This window comes from Phascolarctos cinereus, unplaced genomic scaffold (genome assembly GCF_003287225.1).
Source record: "Phascolarctos cinereus isolate Bilbo 61053 unplaced genomic scaffold, phaCin_HiC Scaffold_726;HRSCAF=1367, whole genome shotgun sequence".
Lineage (NCBI taxonomy): Eukaryota > Metazoa > Chordata > Mammalia > Diprotodontia > Phascolarctidae > Phascolarctos > Phascolarctos cinereus.
The window spans coordinates 212971016-212991291 of record NW_027556098.1 but is presented as its reverse complement, the minus strand read 5'-3'; positions in this window follow the sequence as shown (position 1 = coordinate 212991291).

Here is a 20276-nt window from a genome sequence, read left to right as displayed (position 1 = left end):
GTGAATACGTTTCCCACCCACCCCACCCCTCAAGAGCTGGTTATTAAACATTTACCTGAACACTCACAGGTACATGTCTATCATCGATAAAATACGAACACTGATTTTGATACTTAGAAGAAGAGGTTCATTAAGGAAAAACTCCTCAGTCATTAAGTTCAATAAACAATTGTTAAATGCCTACATAGTCAAGCACTTTGCTAAGCACTGGAGATACAAAGAAAGGCAAAAGATAGTCCCTACTTTCTTGGATCTTACAGTCTAATGGGGGTATACAACTTGCATATGTTGTCTAGTCAACCTTACATTTCTTTTACAATATGACACCCCAAACCTTAGACATAAAGAAACCCAAGCCACTTTGCTCTAGAGACACCAGAATCTCTTTTAACATTTGAAAAATAGGAATATTTCTATTTTGCACCATGTCTAGATCTTTGTGTAGGCAGACTAGGTGACCATATATACCAGACGATTTCAAAAGTCTTGGAATGGCCAGGATGTCAAGAGAAGAAGGGCAGGAATGTTGACAAAATCATTCAGAGGGCATTTTCCACTCCTTTCTGCAGAGATTTCTACAAGGCTGGAACTTCTCCCCACCTCAAATGTCCTAGTCTGGTCACTTCCATCAAAGATCCTTCATGGTGAGCAACACGGGTACTACAGAGCCTGGAAGAATGGAGATGGTGCCACCCAGCACTGGAGACCCAAACCCTGTCAAGTCAGAAATAAAAAGAAACATGTGAGAGTGAGACACTCTACTCATCTGTTCCATAAAGTAGATGAGGAGTAGGATATTTGGATGTTAATGCCCTCATCACTCAGCTGGATCTCACTGAAGGCAGCCCCAACTAATTTCTACCCTCCTAAAATACAGACTAACTGAGGGCTAATTCCAACTAAATTAATGAGACAACAGGTAAGAGTGACAGTCATTCTAGTGCTGGGTGACAGGAGAGCCTTCTAGGGCACTGCCTCTACAGTCACGCACGTTAAGTCACCCTCTCATGCTGTCACTGAAAGCAAAGGATGATTATCAGCAAGGGTTGGTTCATGAAACCACTTCAAACAGAAGTAAATTAATTAGTAAATAGGAGGCAGCTTTGCGGATGGGAACATACTTAGTGAGTGATAAAGGCACAGTAAGTCTGCAGTTACAAGTAAACAGGCAACCAAGATATCCATGGTAGTTACCAATGCATTGACTCAGTAGTTAGAGTAGGGAGAGCAGCTTCTTTGATTATTATTATTTTTTTTTTGGTAGTGTCTAAACAAGTAGTCTGGCATATGCCACATTGGATCTCAACCTAAAGGGAGATGGTTTTCATAGGAGGCCTGGTTTTGGAGTCATAAAGATCTGAGTTCAAATCCTGCTCAACATTCGCTGAGTGACCCTGGGCAAGTCCGTAATTTTTCTCACCTTCAATTTCCTCACCTGTAAAATGAAGTGAATGGAATCAGTGGCCTCTAAGTTCCCTTAAAGCTCCTAGTCTATGATCCCATGGAAAGAAATATGTATATACATTCAGAAAAATAATACTGATTGTAGACCACACAGGTTTGATTGATTTATTCAGTTTATTAATTTATTAAAGAGGAAAGTAATATAATTCAGATAAATATGAAATCCTGTTATTACAATATAACTCTTTGTTGTGTTTCTGGGATGTTCTTTGAGTTTATATAATGTAGTGGTTCAATTATTATGTCCTTAATACCATAGATGTACATAGATACTGCATTTAGGGTGGCCATATTTGTTTTATTCAAATTATTCATTCACTCACTTGACAAACATTTATTAGATGCCCACAAAGTGTAATACATTGTTCTGAGCTCTAGGAAAGACAAACAGACAGATAAACAGATAAACAAGTAGATATGTCTGCTGCCTTCAAGGAGCTTCACTGATCAGATCATTGAGTTAAATGAACTCTTGCAGACAGGTAACCTTTGGCTTGTGAATACTTGACTCATGAACAAGCTGTGCACACCAGTAGAATGGTAGGGGAATCTATGTCCAGAGCCTCTACCTGAAACTCATGGTTGAGGCAACCGACTCGGTTTCCCAATTCAGATCACCTAGGAAACCCAGTGCCTTTTCTTATGATGGTGTAGAGTAGAGGTGTCAAAAACCAACCAGAAACATTGCATAATACTGCCAGAACCAGATTAAAACATGATAGGACATAGTTAGCAAAATAAATAAAATAGGGGCAGCTAGGTGGCGCAGTGGATAGAGCACCAGCCCTGAAGTCAGGAGGACCTGAGTTCAAATCCGGCCTCAGACCAAACACTTGACACTTACTAGCTGTGTGACCCTGGGCAAGTCACTTAACCCCAATTGCCTAAAAGCAAAAAAAAAAAACCCAAAACAAAATAAATAAAAATGCAATAAAGCATAAATCATGCCAATATGTGCTTTTTAAGTCACTATCTTGCCTGCAGGATTTAGTGGCCTTGTTTCTATTTGAGACTGTCACTGCTGGTGTAGAGAAGTAAGACGTCACTGGAGCCCAAGAGCACCCACTCCCATTCCAATGATGAACATACATCTTCCCCAGCCCATGAAGGCTATGAGAAGAGGTGCATTTCAACTCTTGTTGGAACATAAAAAAAACCAACTTTTTTTCCCATAGACACAAAGTTGTAAACAGTACTCATATGTAGTTAAAACAGTACTATTGGTAGAGCTATGTTTTGAGTCCATATGATAAAATAAGGTGGTTTTTTTTTTTAAGGCTGACCTGGAAACATAACTACCATTCATCACATCGTTTCTTGACAAAACGTGTTCCAAGTTCCAAACAGTCAACCTTTGAATCAAATTTTAGAATTAAACTGTTTGTAAACTGAGGTATTCCTGTGTTCTTGATATTTAAACAAATCCCAAATCTATACCCAGGCCCAGTCTTTCCCCTGAGCTTCAGGTTCACATCACCAACGCTTCTACATATTTCAAAGTGGATGGCTTGGAGATCTCTTAAACTCAACATGACTAAAACTAATGTCATCATCTTTCCCCCTAAACCTTTACATCCTAGGCACTTAATAAGTACTTATTAATTTATTGTTTGCAATTTCCTAAATGTGATCCATTAGGTCTGATATTTATTCCCTAAAAATCAATATGTAGTATACAAGAGGCAGATAAATGATATAAACTTCATTTCTATAAATGGGACCAGAATATGAAGATTAGGGCAAATTGTCTAGATCCCAATAATTTTTTCTGATAGGAACAATTAGAGAGGAAAAGGATTCCCCTCAAGAGGGATTTGTTGATAATTCTGAGCAGATTTGGATGTTCAGTGGTTTCAATACTAAGAAGCATAGAATGTTTGAACTATAATGCACAGCACTTCAGATGTTCCCAGGATGGGGCTTATTGAAGATTTCTATCACCTAACAAGGTGTCATCACCGTGGGGAGGCTCCAGCAGCAATGCACACTTTCCAATGGGAAGTCATAGTATAGCAAATCTGTGCTCCCAAATCTAATAGTTATGACAGGGTACCAGGCTGAGTATCTCCAAAACCTTTGGCTTCTTGATTTTAGGCCGTGGGAGAGGGAAATAGCCATTTTGCCACATAGCTGAGCATAGTTGGGGATCCCTTTTGTGCCAAAGACAAAGTCATTCTGAAGACAATAAAAACAATAAGAAATAAAAACCCTGATTCTAAGAAAAGCACTTTTCCAAGTTCCTATGGGCAAAAACCTCAAGGTAGTTGCAAGCATCATCAATATTATTTTAGAGACCGTGTGTGTGTGTGTGTGTGTGTATGTGTGTGTTCTGTGTGCAGCAGCAAAAGGCAAGTGCTTTCACGGGAGTGGCCTGTTTCTCAACTTCCCATTTCTCCTCCTGATGACAAGTGCAAAAGTAAAAGATTCCCTTATGTCTTTTCTGCAAGACTAAGACGCCAGATAGCCATGATTTTAAATGTCTCCTGACTCTCTTTAAAGTGCATTTTCAACCTCATCTATTTATCTTTGAAGATTTCTTCATATGCAAACAGCCATGCCTCCATCTCTCCAGGAAAGAAAGAGAGAGAGAGGAAAGGAATTTGCTTTATTTTTATCACAACACAATAAAAGTATAATGTGTTTTGTTTAAATACCCTACTATTTTTCCTTTTCTCTGCCCCACCCCACTCAAAAACTAGGCATTTCTGATGTGCAGCTCCAAGTCTGTTTACACCACACAGATATCAAATTGACTTGCTAATGGTAACTTTTATTCGGTATCCATGGGTTACTGTGTCATGTGATTTGACATCAAGTACAGACAGTGCTGATTAGTAGCATCCAGTTCTGTCCATCTCTGTGCATCACTGAACCATCTGGTCATTTATTCACTAATAAGCCCCTAATGGCCCCAATATTCACCGGCCTGTCATTGTGACATGGCATAAAATGCCTACATCTCTCAGCTCGCTTTGACATATTGCTTGTTTCACATCAAAACCCGTCATTTACAGGCAAAGAGCTCAGAGGGGTAAAAACTTGACCTAATCTGCAGTGTTAACACAGAGGCAGAGGCTTTGTTATCAGCTAGCCTGACTGAAAGCATGTAAATGGGCAGAATTCATTTTGTACATTTTTTTTCCATTCTCATTTTACAACAGTCTTTAAGTTTGGTATCATACCTAATATGGGACTTTATATGGGCTATGCTTGGAAATAGCTCTCCTTTATCTGTTTAGATGGCAAAGAGGGCTTTAAAGGGAACTGGATTCTCAGAGACAGCTCCTGATTTAGATAGGTAGAAAGACAGGCAAATAGATAGAGATATATGTACACACCCCCACACATACATGTACACAAATCCACACGATGCACACATATGTGTACACATATATACACATTTGTATATTAATACATTTTAAAATGTACAGGAAGATGTAGCATGGAGCTGAAAAGCAGCTCTATATAATCCGCAGAATTTATGGCCTGTTATTTTAACCCTCTCTCATCCTATAGCTTTTACTATTTATCTCTCTCTGAGGAAGTGGAGTGTACAGACTTTATAATGGGAGCCAGTTCATTGCAGTATTTAAATTTCTTTTTTTTCCTTTTTTCTTTTTTTTCTTTTTTACTATTTTAATTTCATTGTACACATCTATAGCAAAAATAGAGATGGCTCCAACTTGGAGGTACATATTATTTTTAGCCCCCCAAAAGTACCAAGCATGGAAATCCCTTACCTAAGGCACAGACCTTCAAGGAAGAGATAACAGAGATGTTTACAAGCAGCCACGTTGAGGCAGATGGGAGTGTTCAAGAGTATAAAACAACAGTGGGGAAGGAGTGAAAACATAAAACCCCACAGAGCTAATTGCTGGTGAAGTCTTGGTCAATATGTCATTAGGATGTGCTGTAAACAAGATGGACCTGATGGCAACTTGAGCATCCTGGGTGGTTGTATAGCTATGCAGCTGCTGCCCCAAGGAACGATGTTCCTCTTGCCCCTTGGTACTGACTCTCATTTGGGCACGAAGGTGCCAAATTTGAGTGCACTTGGAAATAGTTTTAAATGTATCATATGGTGTAAACATTATGTTTGGCACATCATATTTCCTTTATATTCACCCAGGTTTCTTACCTCCTCATTCTCCGTTAGTCATCTAAAGTCTTTCAGTATTGTTTTTCTTTATATTATTATGGTTTGATGATACTTTTAAAGGAATTTTTAATGCTACTGTTCAACCTCTATTTTTTCTTCTCAAACTTTCATTTTCCCCTGGAAGAAAATATTTGCTTCAGAAATTTTTATCATTAGGTTGTTGTCAAATAATCTTGCTGGTTGAAATAAACATTTTAGCAGGATAAATGTCTTCCAACATAAGCACAACCACATGAATTAAATATAATGTATTCTGTAGCAATAAGCCCAAAGCACCCTCATCTTCCAGTAACCTTTCTCTTCCTGAGAGTTCTGCCTTTCATACATACAGATTTGGGAGAAAACTGAGCAAAAGGAAAGTGGAATGAAGGGGCAGAGATTTTTAGTTCAGTAAATCAGACGGAGGAAGCACTTTCCTTAGGCTATCTCACATTTCTTTGGGGGAGAATTGCAGCTCTTCATGCCACTCCTAAACCCCTCACAGCACCCTATTGTCTCCTTTTTCATTCTCCCAAATTAAGGCCCAGATGAGGGCTAGCTGATAATAAAGGCAAACCTCAGAACAACTGACCAGCCTCTAAGTATTTTCTAGAGCTGAAATAGTCTAGGAACCAGCTTCCTTTAGCTCCTTTTTACTTTAACTGCCATTAAACTGGAAATGGAAGAGTGTTCAAGGGATCTAGTGGTTAGAGAAGGTGAAATTCATGAAAGCCTGATTCCCTTAGTACTCCTATCATTTCTGACTTGTTCACGGCTGGTTTGAAACCTGAGTCCAAATAAATTTCAAATGCCTTTTTCCTCCCAGAGGCAGGTCTTCCATTTAAAAAAAAAATTGATTTGTCTTAAATTTTCTTAGGATACAAGGAAGATAAGAAAAGATGTGTTATTCTGTGACTCATGAAAAATACCAGCTAAAACAAAAAACTAGACTTTTCTTTTAAGTAGGAGGGCAAAATGTAGCTGAATTTGAATTTATCCTGAGTGTTTTGCTCTTGCCATTGTATGGAAATCCCCAAAATTCTATTTATATTTATTAAAACATGAAAATATGTCTGGGAAAGAAGTTCAAATTCTTTTCAAATATATTAGCTGTTTTACCCAATTTCATCTTTTACAAACACAATTATAAAGACCTGCAAATGAGACACTTCATTTTTAGCTCTCCTTGTTGTTCAGTTTGACTCTCTGTGACTCCATGGATCATATCATCCATGGAGTTTTCTTGGCAAAGATACTGGAGAGGTTTGCCATGTCCTTCTCCAGTGAATTAAGGCAAACAGAAGTTAAGAGACTGGTCCAGGGTTACACAGATACTAAGTATCTGAAGTCTGATTTGAAATCAGATCTTCCTAACTGGAGGCCCAACACTCTATGCACTGAGCCACCTAGTTGTTTCCTTTTTTTTTAAATTTTATTTCTTAGCACCAGGATTTCAAATAACATTTCTTTTTAAAAATGTATTTTAATTGCTATGTTCCATTTTCACATTACCCATATTCCCTACTATATCTTTATTTATTTCAGGGTAATTAATGTCTTTAATGGCAAATGAATTTTAAAACACTGTTAATCTGGTTGTGTTTTTGCTCTCATACCATTCTCTCTGTAGGATGGTTTCCCAGAAACAGGACTGTGATTCCAAGATTCCATAAATATTGCTACGTCTCCCATTATGATGAATGGAATGGGCAAAATTATAACCTCTTTCACTATTATTTTTTGTTGTTTCTATTGTTTAGTGACAATGTACGAAAATGAAATTACTTACTTGCTTTTAGAGCAAGCAAGAATATTTTTAAAATTCTATTGATGAGGGGTTTGACTGATCACTACATAGACAAGTGTATATACATATATACATATACAAATGTATATGTATAGAAAGATCGCAAAGAATTACCAAATTCCTTACTATTGTCTTCAGTCTCTTCTTCTTAAAGATAGTGGGGAATATCATCATTGTCATAAAGTGCAATTGTGGCTGCCCACCTAAATGTGGTGCTTTCCAGACTATTGTCATCTGGTGTGCTTTGGGAACCTTGAGGACTTGAGGAATTAGGAATCAGGAGTGTCATGTGCAGACACTCATACAAACGCAGAAATGACCAAAGGGAGAACTATCATTGACTGTTATGGACTCTTGTTGACCAATAGCCAGCTATGAGGAGCAATTCAAATTATGAAGAATTGTTGGCAGTGTGAGCAAAGGTATATAGGGAGGAATGAGGCAGGTCCAGAGAACAGTAAACATACAAGATTGTAAGTTCCATGAGAGCAAGGATGATGTTAATCTTTGAATCATATCCAGATGCTTGGTATGGTGCTTTGTACATAGTAGGAGTTCAGTAAGTGTTTGAAGAATTTAGTTGAATTTGCTGAATTGAATAGAACAACCTAGCCAAAGTGAAGAGAATGCTTTGGGAATAATGGCACATAAGGTAGGAACTAGAATGTGGAAGCCTTGAATGTCAGGAAAACAAGTTTAGACTATATTTGATAAATAATGGATTTTGAGCAGAGAAGCATGTTACCTTGAGCATCATGGCCTTGACAGGTTAATCTGGCACTAGTGTGAAGGATAGATTGGAGAAGTGGAGATAAAATAAAGGGAAATCTGTTTATTATAATAATTTAGCTTAGATAATATGGAAATATGTTTTTCATGACTTCACATGCATAATCAATATCAAATTGCTTGCCTTCCCAAAGAGGCAGGAGGAGCAGGAGAGAGGGAGAGAATTTGAAGTTCAACATTTTTTAAATGATGGTAAAACTTTTACATGTAATTGGGAAACATTTAATAAAAGAAATAAAAATACACATATTTTTTAAAATCTAGCTTGGAGGTGATGTGAGCCTGGACTTAGTGGGAATTGGATGAAATGATGTAAACAACATAATGAAAGAAAAATTGACAAGACTTGTTGGCCAATAGAATGTGAGTAGGGAGTCAGAGGTGACAAGTTACCATTAATAGCTATGAGAAAGTTAGGATGTGGACATTGTGTGTGGGAAGGGAGATAACGGCTGAAATTTTAGATATGCTTCATTTAAGGTCATTATGGAGCATCCCAGTGGAAATGTTCATATGTTGTTGGAGATATCATACTGGGGCCCAGGAGGGAGTTCAAGGCTAAATATATAGTTTTAAAAGTCATCCAGATAGAAGGTAGGTGAAGCCAATGGACTTAATGTGTTTTCTCAGAAACAAATTGTTTAGAAAAAAAGCAGAATGCCAAGGACTAAATCCTTGGAAATGTTCACAGTTAGGGCTAGGGCAGAAAAAAAAGAGCCAGGGAAAGAAACAAAGAAAAGAAGTGCCAGATTTCAAGGAAGTAGAACATTTCTAGAACAAGAGAGTGGCTGATGCTGTCAAATGCTTGGAGAAGTGAAGGAGAATGCTAATTAAGAAAAAGTTAATTGATTTAGTGATTTCCAGGAGATCACTATAGATCAAAGTAGAATAGTTTCAGTAAAGTGTTGGGGCTGAAATTCAGATTGCAAGTGGTTAAGGAGTATAGGGTGAAATAATGTAGGCAATGTGGATAGTCCTTTCATTCAAGAAGTTAATTTCCAGTTGGTAGTATTATCCTAGTGGGAAATATGAAAAAAAAAAAGACAAGACCTTAAAAACTCAGGGTATAATAAATTATTTTCTTTTCATATATATGTACATATGTGTGTGTGTATGAACACATATACTCACACTAACACACATAGCCTCAGTGCTACTTACCTAAATAAAAGATTTCTTCCAATTTTAATTTTTCCATTAACAAGAGAATACTTTATATCCTTTTAGTCTTATGCAGTTCTCACAAAGGCCAAGAGAACTTTTTCCGTAAATTTTACACGAGCCCATAGAAATTATGTAAGACAGAAGAAAATACTGTACCTCAGTTCAGATACCACATAGGTACTGGCACTCATTTGATGTGTGACTGAGCAGTTCTAATTCCTATGAGCCTGTTTTCTTATCTGTAAAATGGTGGTAATAGCACCTATGTTACCTAGCTCATAGAGTTGTTGTGGGGACTAAATGCAAGATGTTTGGTCAACTTTATAATGGGATATAAATGTCATCCATTGATATTCTAAGTTTCTTGGAAAAAGAAACCCTAAAGTTTATTAAAGAGGAAAATTCAGCTACCAATGCTATGATTAATTTTGCTGAGCATCTCTCTTCTAAGAATATATCAAAAGATCATCAAGTCAGAAAGGTCCTTAAGAAGGCATCTAGTCAATACCCTTGTTTCCAGAGTGGAAAATACCTGAATTAACTCAAACAAATAGAGGTCAAATATATAGTCAACATTCAATTATCTGCGCCAATAGAAGAATAATATGGGAAAGTCCAAATAATGCTTAACTATAAATGTCTCTTATATTTTGTCTTTTAATGAATTATTTAACTTATTTTTGGCAGATTACTCCTAATCACATTTCTCTTAGCATAATGATAAATTAATTTGTCTTCTCCAAGTACATACTGATTGATGTCAAGGAACAGTGGCCCAGTGGGAATCATGTCTACCACTATCATTTATATAGTACTTTAAAGATTGCAAAGTATTTTATAAATATGTCACTTATTCTTACAAATGTGGGAGGTAGATGTTATTATCTTCATTTTGCAAATCAAGAAACTAAGGCACACAGAAGTTAAGTGAACACATATGTGAATTATAAAAATGTATATGACTACGTGTGCATAACATGTATACAAACACATATGAACATGCACATATATGTATATTGCATGTATGTGTAATTACATAATGCACACATACATATATACATGCATAACTATTAATTGTTTACATATCTTGGATACCAAACCTTTATCAGAGAAATTTGATAAATTGACTTTTTCCCATTTAACTATCTTCTTCTTATTGTAGGTACACAGAAAAAATGTACAGAAGCTTTTCAGTTTCATATAATTAAAGTTATCTCTTTTATCCTTTCTAATTGTTTCCATTCTTTATTTGGTTAAGAATATATTCCCAGCTCATAACAATGAAGGGTATATGATTTACTTCTTTTATAATTTGTTAATGGTGTGATCTTTTATATTTAAATCACATATCCTCTTAGAATATACTGTGGAATATGGTATAAGGTGTTGTTCTAAGCCTGATTTCTGCCAGACTCTTTTGCAGTTTCCCCAGCATTAAAAAAATCAAATAGTGAATTCTTTCTGAAGTAATTTATGTTTTTTGGTTTATTGAACATCAAGTTATTGAGTTTCATTGTGTTTAATTCTCTCTTGTCTAGTCTGTTCCATTATCTACCTCTCTATTTTTTTTTATAAAAAAATATCAAATGGTTTTGATGACAACTGTTTTATAATATAATTTGAGGCATGGAAATACCACCCTCTCTTCATCCCTACCTGTTTTTAATAATTTAATATTTAATTTAATAATATTATTGAATTATTAATCATAATATTTAATTTAATAATTATGTTTAAATAATTTTTAATAATTTCTTTTCTATTCTAGATGTTTTGTCTTTCCAGATGAAATTTTTTATCATATTCTGTAAAGTATCCCTTTGATAATTTGATTGGTATAGCATTTTAAACTATAAATTAACTTTGGTAGTGTTGTCATTTTTAAAAATTGGCTCTTATAGGTCTTTTAACATTCTGTATGTAGAACCAATGTAACATTCATGCTTTCCATCTTGTATCTTTCACTACTATCTACTTGAATCTTTCATTACCTCTTTTTCCTATTATATATTTCCTGAATATCTTTTCTAATACTTCTTACAAACAAGTTGTTACTGAATACGTATTGCCACATATTTATTACCTCCTTACCTCTACTCATTGACAATTGAGTCACTTGCAATTTTATTCTTCAAAGATCGTGGTATCCTATGATTTGTAGCATTACTAGAAGAATTTTATTGTTGTTGTTCAGTTGTTTCAGTTGTGTTCATAACTCCATTTGGGGTTTTCTTGGAGTAATTTGCCATTTCCTTCTTCAGCTCATTTTATAGATGAGGAAACTGAGGCAAAGAGGGTTAAGTGACTTGCCCAGGGTCACACAGCTAGTAAGTATCTGAAGCCAAATTTGAACTCAGGTCTTCCTGACTCAGCTCTATCCATTGTATCACCTTGTTTTTGTGTACAGAGGCAGTTTGGGTTCAGAGAAAACAGAATTTCCTAAATGCAATCCAGACTGTCATTTCCTCCTATTCACATTTGTAGTATTTGGTCTATGTCCAATGTCTTGTCCGTCCAGTTATATTCTGAACAATAAATAGTTTTCATTCATTTGGTTTTTCTTGTGTGGATTATTAAGCTGATCCCTTTTGAGTAGTGGTGGATCTTGCTTAAAAGGCACTACAGTATTTGAGGGCTAAAACACTAGCATAATGTCATTCCAAACAGAAGCATCAAGAACACTTATCAGTTTCCATTTGGACTCTGAGCAGGACTTGCTCCATAATAGGGAGAGACATTTTTGGTGAGCGTATATCTTCCTATTTTATACCTTGCTTTCCACTCATAAGCTGACCTGTTTGAATAAAATTCTCTCTGTGGTTACATCAATTAAGTTTCCCGGTATGACCTTAAAATGTGAGACAACCTTAGGGCTGAATAGAACTTCTAGTCAGCAGGTTCTGTTGAATCAAATTCTTTATGACCAAAAAATAACTGCACTCTGTACACCTTTCAGTCAGTTGTATGAGCGGGAAGGTGTATTCTGCTATAGAAAAGTGTTTGTGAAGTCTGCCTGCTCTCTTCTCATGTTTTCATCATTTAATCACCTTTATAAGTATAATCTTAAGAACCTTTATTTACCATGAGTAAATGTTACCCTAACTCTAATTCTAGTCATGTCTGAAACACTATTAGCTTGTCTCTTCCTGTTCTGTTCTCAGTGGGAAAAAAAAGACAAAAGGTCATTCTCTTGAACAACATAACTTTCCAGGCTTAAAGATGGTTATTAAGCACTTTTGATTCTTTTCTTTTCCAGGTAAATAAATGTAATTCTAATCATTGACCTGTTTTGTTTTTAATTTAAGTATTTTTATTGCTCTCTTTATCCATCAAAAAAATTAAAATAACGTGTCATTTTCTGAAAGGAAAAATGTTAAATAGAAATTCTGGAATCAACTGACTTTCAGTTTATTATTAGGCTACTTGACTGGATGAAAATATCTTTGTCTTTTCCCCCTCAATCAATTATTTAGGGACTTTCCACAGAAGGAAAATGTACTGTGAAGTTTTAAGAAAGTTTTCAAAAAGAGGTTTCCAAGTTTTACCAAGTAAATCCCCAAGAGACTTTAACTGCTTCTAAGTGACATTTTCTATGGCCTGAGTCATAGCAGAAACTCCCAGCTAAAACCCCAAATCATCTAGAAGTGGACTTTGGGTTAAAAAGACCTCCGAGCCTCCTCAACTCAATAGGTTATATTTTGATAGGGCATTTTCCTAAATGCAAGTCTCATCAAAGTCAGAATATGAATTTCTTGGAGACAGAGCACTAATCCAGGGGTAGGGAACCTGAGGCCTGCAGGCCACATGCGGCCCTCTAGGTCCTCAAGAATTCAGTCAAAGGGCCATACTTGAGGACCTAGAGGGCCAAATGTGGCCTTGAGGCTGCAGGCTCCCCACTCCCTGTGAGCTATTTGCTTGAAAAATCAGTCAATCAAAAGATATTTATTAAAAGCCTCATCTGGGTCAGATATTGTGGTAAATGCTGGGAATACCAAAATAAAGACAGCATAGACTCCAACTTTAAGGAGTTATGTTCTATGTGAGGAAACAACACACACACCCAACATATATGTGTGTGCACACGTATGTGGTTATATGTGTAATATATGTACAATATAAATATGTATGTTTATATATATGCAAAATAATTGAAAGTAATTTTAGGAGAACCTAGCATTTAGGAGAGGGAATGGAAAAGGAGAGGAAGCACATAGTCAAACATACGTTTTAGGAATATTCCTCTGGCAGATTGAAGCAGGGAGAGACTTGAGACAGGGCAGCCAATTAGATGGCTTGTTGCAATCGCTCTGAAAAGAGGCCCTGATCTAGGGTGTTGGCTATGTGAGTAGAGAGGAAGATCAAGTGGGCTGCCTTATGTAAAGGGCTTTGCAGACCTTAAAGTGCTATGTGAATGGGAGTTATCAGCATTATATAGTGATGGTTGCTTAGGTACTAATCATTTTGCACTGAATATTGGAAGGTGAGAATTATTAACACTTGTGGGATTTTGTCTAGAAACATACAGCTAACTGGGTTCATCCAGTTGCCTGAACCTTCTAGTTCATGGCAACAGTGAACTATTTTTTTCAAGACCTGTCCTTTTCCCCATTCTTGAAGTATTAGAATTAAAATTGATGCGTGAGATAAATATCATGGGGGTAGGGGTTGGGGTAGAATCTCCATGGTCAGGAATTAAACACATATAAACACAATCCTTGACACATTCCCTAGTAGTTGTCTATTAATATTCCTTAACTAGTAGAGCTATAAATCTAGCCTGTGCTCAGCACACTGTATGTGTTTTGCTTTATGAAGGCATAAATCACCAAGATACGATTTGTGTTTGATTTTTTGGACACTTAATTTGCTTAAATGCTCAGTAGTTCATAGACGTAAATTGTGCTGGGCAAAGCTCCAAGTGAAATAGCTGAAAGTGAAAAAGCTATATATATATTAGGGTGTAATTCAGAAGAAAAATAATCTTAGCCAGTCAAGTAAGTCCTTTTTTATAAGTTGCTTATAAGTAACTTTCCTCCACAGAAAGCACAAATGCTTACTGAATACTTCCAGTGGAAGTAAACCTGGTTTAAAGGAATCTCACAGAAGAGATAATCCTCTAATGCTTTTGTCAGTAATAGCCTTGTGCTCAGGGACCTGTCATCTATATGTTTGGTAGAGCAGTCACACTGATTGGTCAATTGTCTGTCCTCAATCAGCAAAGAAGTACTAAGTACTTATGGGTAAGGCTCTGTGCTGGATGCTATTCAAGACACAAATAACAACAACTGGCATTTATATAGCCTTTTTTAGGCTTGCCTGGGTCTCTGCATCATTATCTCCTCTGAGTCTCACAACAGCCCTGTGAGATAGCTACTGATGTTATCTCCTCTTTTAAAGATGAGTCTCAGAGAGATTAAATGATGTGCCTAGAGTGTCATGCAGCTAGTCTGAGGCAGGATTTGAACCCAGCTCTTCATGATTCTAAGTCCGGAGCTCTGTCATCTATGGACTCCTACTCTTCAAAAACAACAATAAGAAATGAACTCTGAGGGGCAACTAGGTGGTGTAGTGGATAGAGCTCCAGACTTGGAGTCAGGAGGACCTGAGTTCAAATCTGACCTCAGATACTTAACACTTACTAGCTGTGTGACCCTGGGCAAGTCACTTAACCCCAACTGCCTCACCAAAAAGGAAAAAAAAAATGAACTCTACCTTTACAGAAATTACAGTTTAGCCACAGGAACAAAATTTTTTTAAAAACTTATTTTAAAAAACCCTGTTACATTAAGAAATTATAAGAGAAAAATTACAGTCTAAGGCAGGGGTGGGGCACAATATATTATATGATAGCAGGTTGCCAAATTAATGGTAACAATAGTAAAAAGGACCTCAGAGAAGAGAAAAATTGCTTGTCTAAGGTGGTAGGAGAAGGTGTCACCATAAAGGTGAGATTTGAGCTGAGTCTTTCAAAATGGGAATTTTATTCAAAGGGACAAGTGTGCTCAACAGAGATCTTGCCTCATAATTTCTGCAGGCTGGATCTATATGATGGCAGGAAGCTGTCTGAAAGTGAAAAATCGAATCAACTTTTTGTTTACAAGACACCAAGCAAAATCTTTGAGGGGGCTTTTCCGTCAATGGGCTAGTGGTCTGGTCAGCAAGCATAGCTTTGGGCAGTAACAATATATGTATTGGATCTCAAACTATTTCTCCTAGTTCAAGCTTAATTATGACTTTTCTTATTGTTGTAATTTTATTGTCTATGTATAACAAGTGTTCCTCAGAAGACATTGCCTTTTCTGTCTGTCTTCATCTTGGCCCTGTGATTTTATTAGTGTGGGGAACTCACAGAGTGGATCCTCTTTCCACCAATGCAAATTGAAGCTCATACACAACTTCAGAGTCATAGAGGTTTACCTGGGATACAGAGAGAGATTATGGTGTCTTGCATAGAGTGCTAGGCTTTGAATGTGAATGACCTTGGTTTGAATCCTGCCTCAGACATTTACTCTTAAAGCAAGTCACTTAATCCCTCTGGATCTCAGTTTGCTCATCTCTAAAATAAGGATGTCGGATTAAGTAACCACTGAGGTCTCTTCTAGCCTTCTAAGGCCATCTCAGGTCTATGATCCTCAGATCTAGAAGAGATGAAGTGATTTGCCCAAGGAATAAGTGGATTCACTGTGATCTCATGGCTAATATGTATCAGTGGTAGGATTTGAACCCAAGTCTTCAAGAATTCAAGGCTCGTCGCGTACCCACTATAATATATTGCAGTTTCTTGTGTGTTTGAATATCCTTAATATATTAGGTAGTCTAAATCAAGAGACAAGCAAGGCAAACCAATCATGTTGCATTTCCATTATGCCAAATCATCCATTGCTGTTACAGGATTCCTGTAAAAACACAGTCATTTATTTGTTTTACAATTAGCTAAGCTTGCACATTTTCAAAATTGCTACTGGAAGATGAAGAAGTAACCATGTTGGCACATTTCATTCTGCTGTACTAGAATATAATGTTGGAAAATAATAAATTGTTGTAGCATTTGGAATGTAAACCCCAAGTGTTTATTTGTGGTTTTCCACAAACTTGTCATAGAAAGAGCAGTAAAACTACCGAAGCATTTCTACATCAGAAAGCTCATTTTTTATTTCCTAGTGCCCCACAATAAGAAGCTATGCCCAGACCCCATGCAGGTCACAAATAGGAGTTTGAAAACCATTTGGCAGGACAAAACCTGCTAAGTTGTCTCTGAACAGCCTCTTGGAGAGAATTAATCCACCGTACTAACAATCTTGCTCAAAGGCCTCTGCAATCACTTCTGCTAAAGTCCACCAATCTGGAATTTTGATGGCATTTTCTACAGCTAATCATAGGCATGAGGAAATAAAAATTAGAACTTTCTGAACTTTCCTCTAATAGTTCATTTCTGGCCAGGAACCACACCTTCACAAGCTGTAGTTTGCTTCCATTTACACGAACCTCCTAGCTATGTAATCACTTTAATGTTCAACCACAATTCCACTTGGTTAGTATATAAATCCAATATTCCTGTGCCATGAGGGGGAGGGGAGAAGAGAATGTTTATTAAAGGTTTTGTGATTGCTATTATACAGATCACCTACGGGATACCTTTTACATGATTTTGCTTGGCATTGCTGAAGTCTGGAGAGTTACTCTTGTGCAGGTGATTACTCTCCTCATCCCAAGCATCTCAATGTTCAGAATAAGATTCATTTTTTTTAGAAAACTCTTTGGATGGTTTCCAGCATTTAATGAATAAAGGTTTAAGTATGTTTAATGAAGCCCCATTGGCCTAAAAAAAAGTTCATAGCTAGATGCCACCTCCTTCAAAGCAATGTGAAGCCAACACTTCTGGTCTTTCATCCTAAGTGTTAGTCCCCCTTGCTCCCCCCTCCTAACTTCCTCACTGCCTTCTCATTTCCATTAGCAACACCATTAACCCCACACCTCAGAATGCTTCCAAAAATCCAGGAGCAGGGAGCCAGCAATGCGGCGAGTGCAGTGGTGTCAAACTCAGATAGAAACAAGGCCACTAATTGCTTCATACAAGGATCCCTGTGGACCATATATTGATTGAGAAAACCACATATTAACATTATCTTCTGTTGTATTTTAATTTATTTTGTTAAAATTTCCCAATTGCATCTATATCTGGTTCAGGTTGTACTCAGGAGCATGAGGCCCCTTGAGCTACATGTTTGATATGTGTTCAATCATTTTCAGTTGTGTTTGACTTTCCATAACCCTATTTGGGGTTTTCTCACCAAAGATACTGCAGTGATCTGCCATTTCCTTCTTCAGCTCATTTTACAGATAAGAAAACTGAGACAAACTGGGTTAAATGACTTGCCCAGGGTCACACAGCTAGTAAGAGTCTGAGGTCGGATTTGAGGTCAGGTCCCCAGACTCAAGGGCCAACTCTCTATCCATTATACCACCCAGCTGCCCTCTGGTCTAGTGGATAGAGCACTAGACATGGAGCCAGGAAGGCCTGGTTTCAAACGTTAGCTCAGGCCCTAACCAGCTATGTGACCCTGAGCAAATCCTGAACATTCGTTTCCTCATCTATAACATGGAGATAACAATAGCCCCTACCTCACAAGGTTGTATTAATAAGATAACGTGTGGAAAGTTCTTTAGTCAGATTCAGCTGATTCTAACACTGAGGAACTGCTACTGGACCCATAGGGAGTAGTATTGTACTCTCATTGTCTTCCTGAGGGGTCCCTCTGCTCTGGACCCAGATATGTGGTCTGGAACATAGTCAGTCTCAAGGGAGTCTGGTGTCTAAGGAGGGGAGAGAAAGGTTCTCTTTTTGAATCTTACTCCTACATTTATTAAAACCCTACTCTTACTAAAATGCTAAATCCCTTTAGCCCCCATTGCTAGAAGAAGGTAGGAAGTTTGTCTTTTTTAAAAAAAATTATTTTATTCTGAACTTAAGAAATAAAACAAGCATTTCTATAACATAATAGAATAGGAGAAAAGATGTTTCTACATGAAACTATAAATCTATTATGTACAAATTGCTACTCTTTTAAATATATAATAAAGTGATCATGTAACTTTTTTTTCTTTCCTCCCCTCCCCTAACCCTAGAGATGGCTACCATTGGACACAAAGATGTATGAATGTGTACAAATGTAAAACCACTCTATACATACTTCTTTTTTCATCAGTTCTTTCTCTGGATGCGGATAGTGTCTTCCTTTATATATTCTTTGTATTTAATCTGAGTGTTTATAATAGCCAAAATGACTTAATTATTCAAAGTTGTTGTTAAAACAATATTATTGTTACTGTATAAAATGTTCTCTTGGTTCTGCTCATTTCATTCTTTGTATTTTCATCGTCTAGAGTTTGTCCTCTTCTATCAAGTACTGAGTTCTTGGAGTCTCTGGAAGTTTCCAAAGGATATCCAGGATGCATATGCTCCCTGGAATGGTCCCTCTAAGTTAAATCACTGTCTGCTAAATTACTTAAACCTCAGTTTGACTCTGGTCCATCTACAAAAGGAGTTCTTAATTTGTTTTGTATCATGGACTCCTTTGCTGATCTACTGAAGCTTTTCAATCCCTGCGCAAATTAATGTTTTTAAATGTATAAAATAAAATATATAAGATTATAAAGGAAATTAATTATATTGAAATACAACTCTCTCTCTCTCTATATATATATATGTGTGTGTGGTGTATGTGTGTATGTGTGTGTACATATATATATATGTATATATGTATATATATATGTGTATATATATGTGTGTGTGTATATATATATATATATATATATATAATATATATATTTAAAACCCAAGTTCACAGACCTCAGGTTAAGGTTCCCGTGCTGTTTTCCTAGCATATAATGATCTACATATGGCCATACTATTCCAGCATTCAAAATCCTCTACAGAAGAAACTTCCTCCAAAGCACTTCTTCACTGAGTGTAGTCTTGTGGAAAGAACACTGGACTGGGGATAGAAGAGATTGCCACCAATGAGCTATATGATATTGTTTAAACCACTACTTGTCTTTGGGCCTCAGTTTCTTTATCTATAGAACAGAGGTGCTGGAATAGATGAACTCTAAGGTTACTCCAAGTGCTAATACTTTAGGATTCTTGGTAAAAAGAAGTAGCAATGTCATCCCTAACTTAATACAATCGCTGAGTGTATGTGTTTTACATTAGGGCCAGAACTTTTCCCTAGTGGAGTGAGAGACCCAGGATAAATCATTTTACATATTTGCAAACAGATAAAACCAGGTAAAATATGGCTAAAAGGGGGTGTGAAGGCTGCTTCCAAGAAGGGCGTACAGTGTGACTTGTGAAGCTGGAAGTTGAGGAGAAGAGAAGGGGATGATTATCTGAATGTATAAGTCCCAGAACTTTTTTTTTTGGTACTAGCTGAACTCTATTGCTTTTTCCCTTCCTCACTACCCTAAATCACTGCCCAGCACCAGCAGTCCCAGGCCCTCCCAATCATGGTGATTGGACTGATTTGCTGTACTCTAGGGACAGTTCTGGTTATGAGGCCTATATGGAAACCTGCTCATTCACACATAGCTGTGCCTATCAGCAAACAGACACAGAGCCCTCTCAAGTGTGAAGAATTATTTAAGGCCATTCAAAACTGACAGACTCTGAAAGAGGACTGATAGTTCTGACTTGAGCAAAGTAGAATAAAAACAAAACCCCTGCCTAAGTGGGAACTTGTCCTGTAATCTGCCTTTCAGAGTCATTACAGAAAGAGGGCATTTATCTTACGAGTGCTCTCTAATGGGATAGCGCGTTAGCTTTGTTTAGCTCAAATCAGAAGCCATCTGATGTCTATCAACCTTCTTTTATGGATTTATACATTTCCTTTCTCAATTGCATAGATAGACGAATAT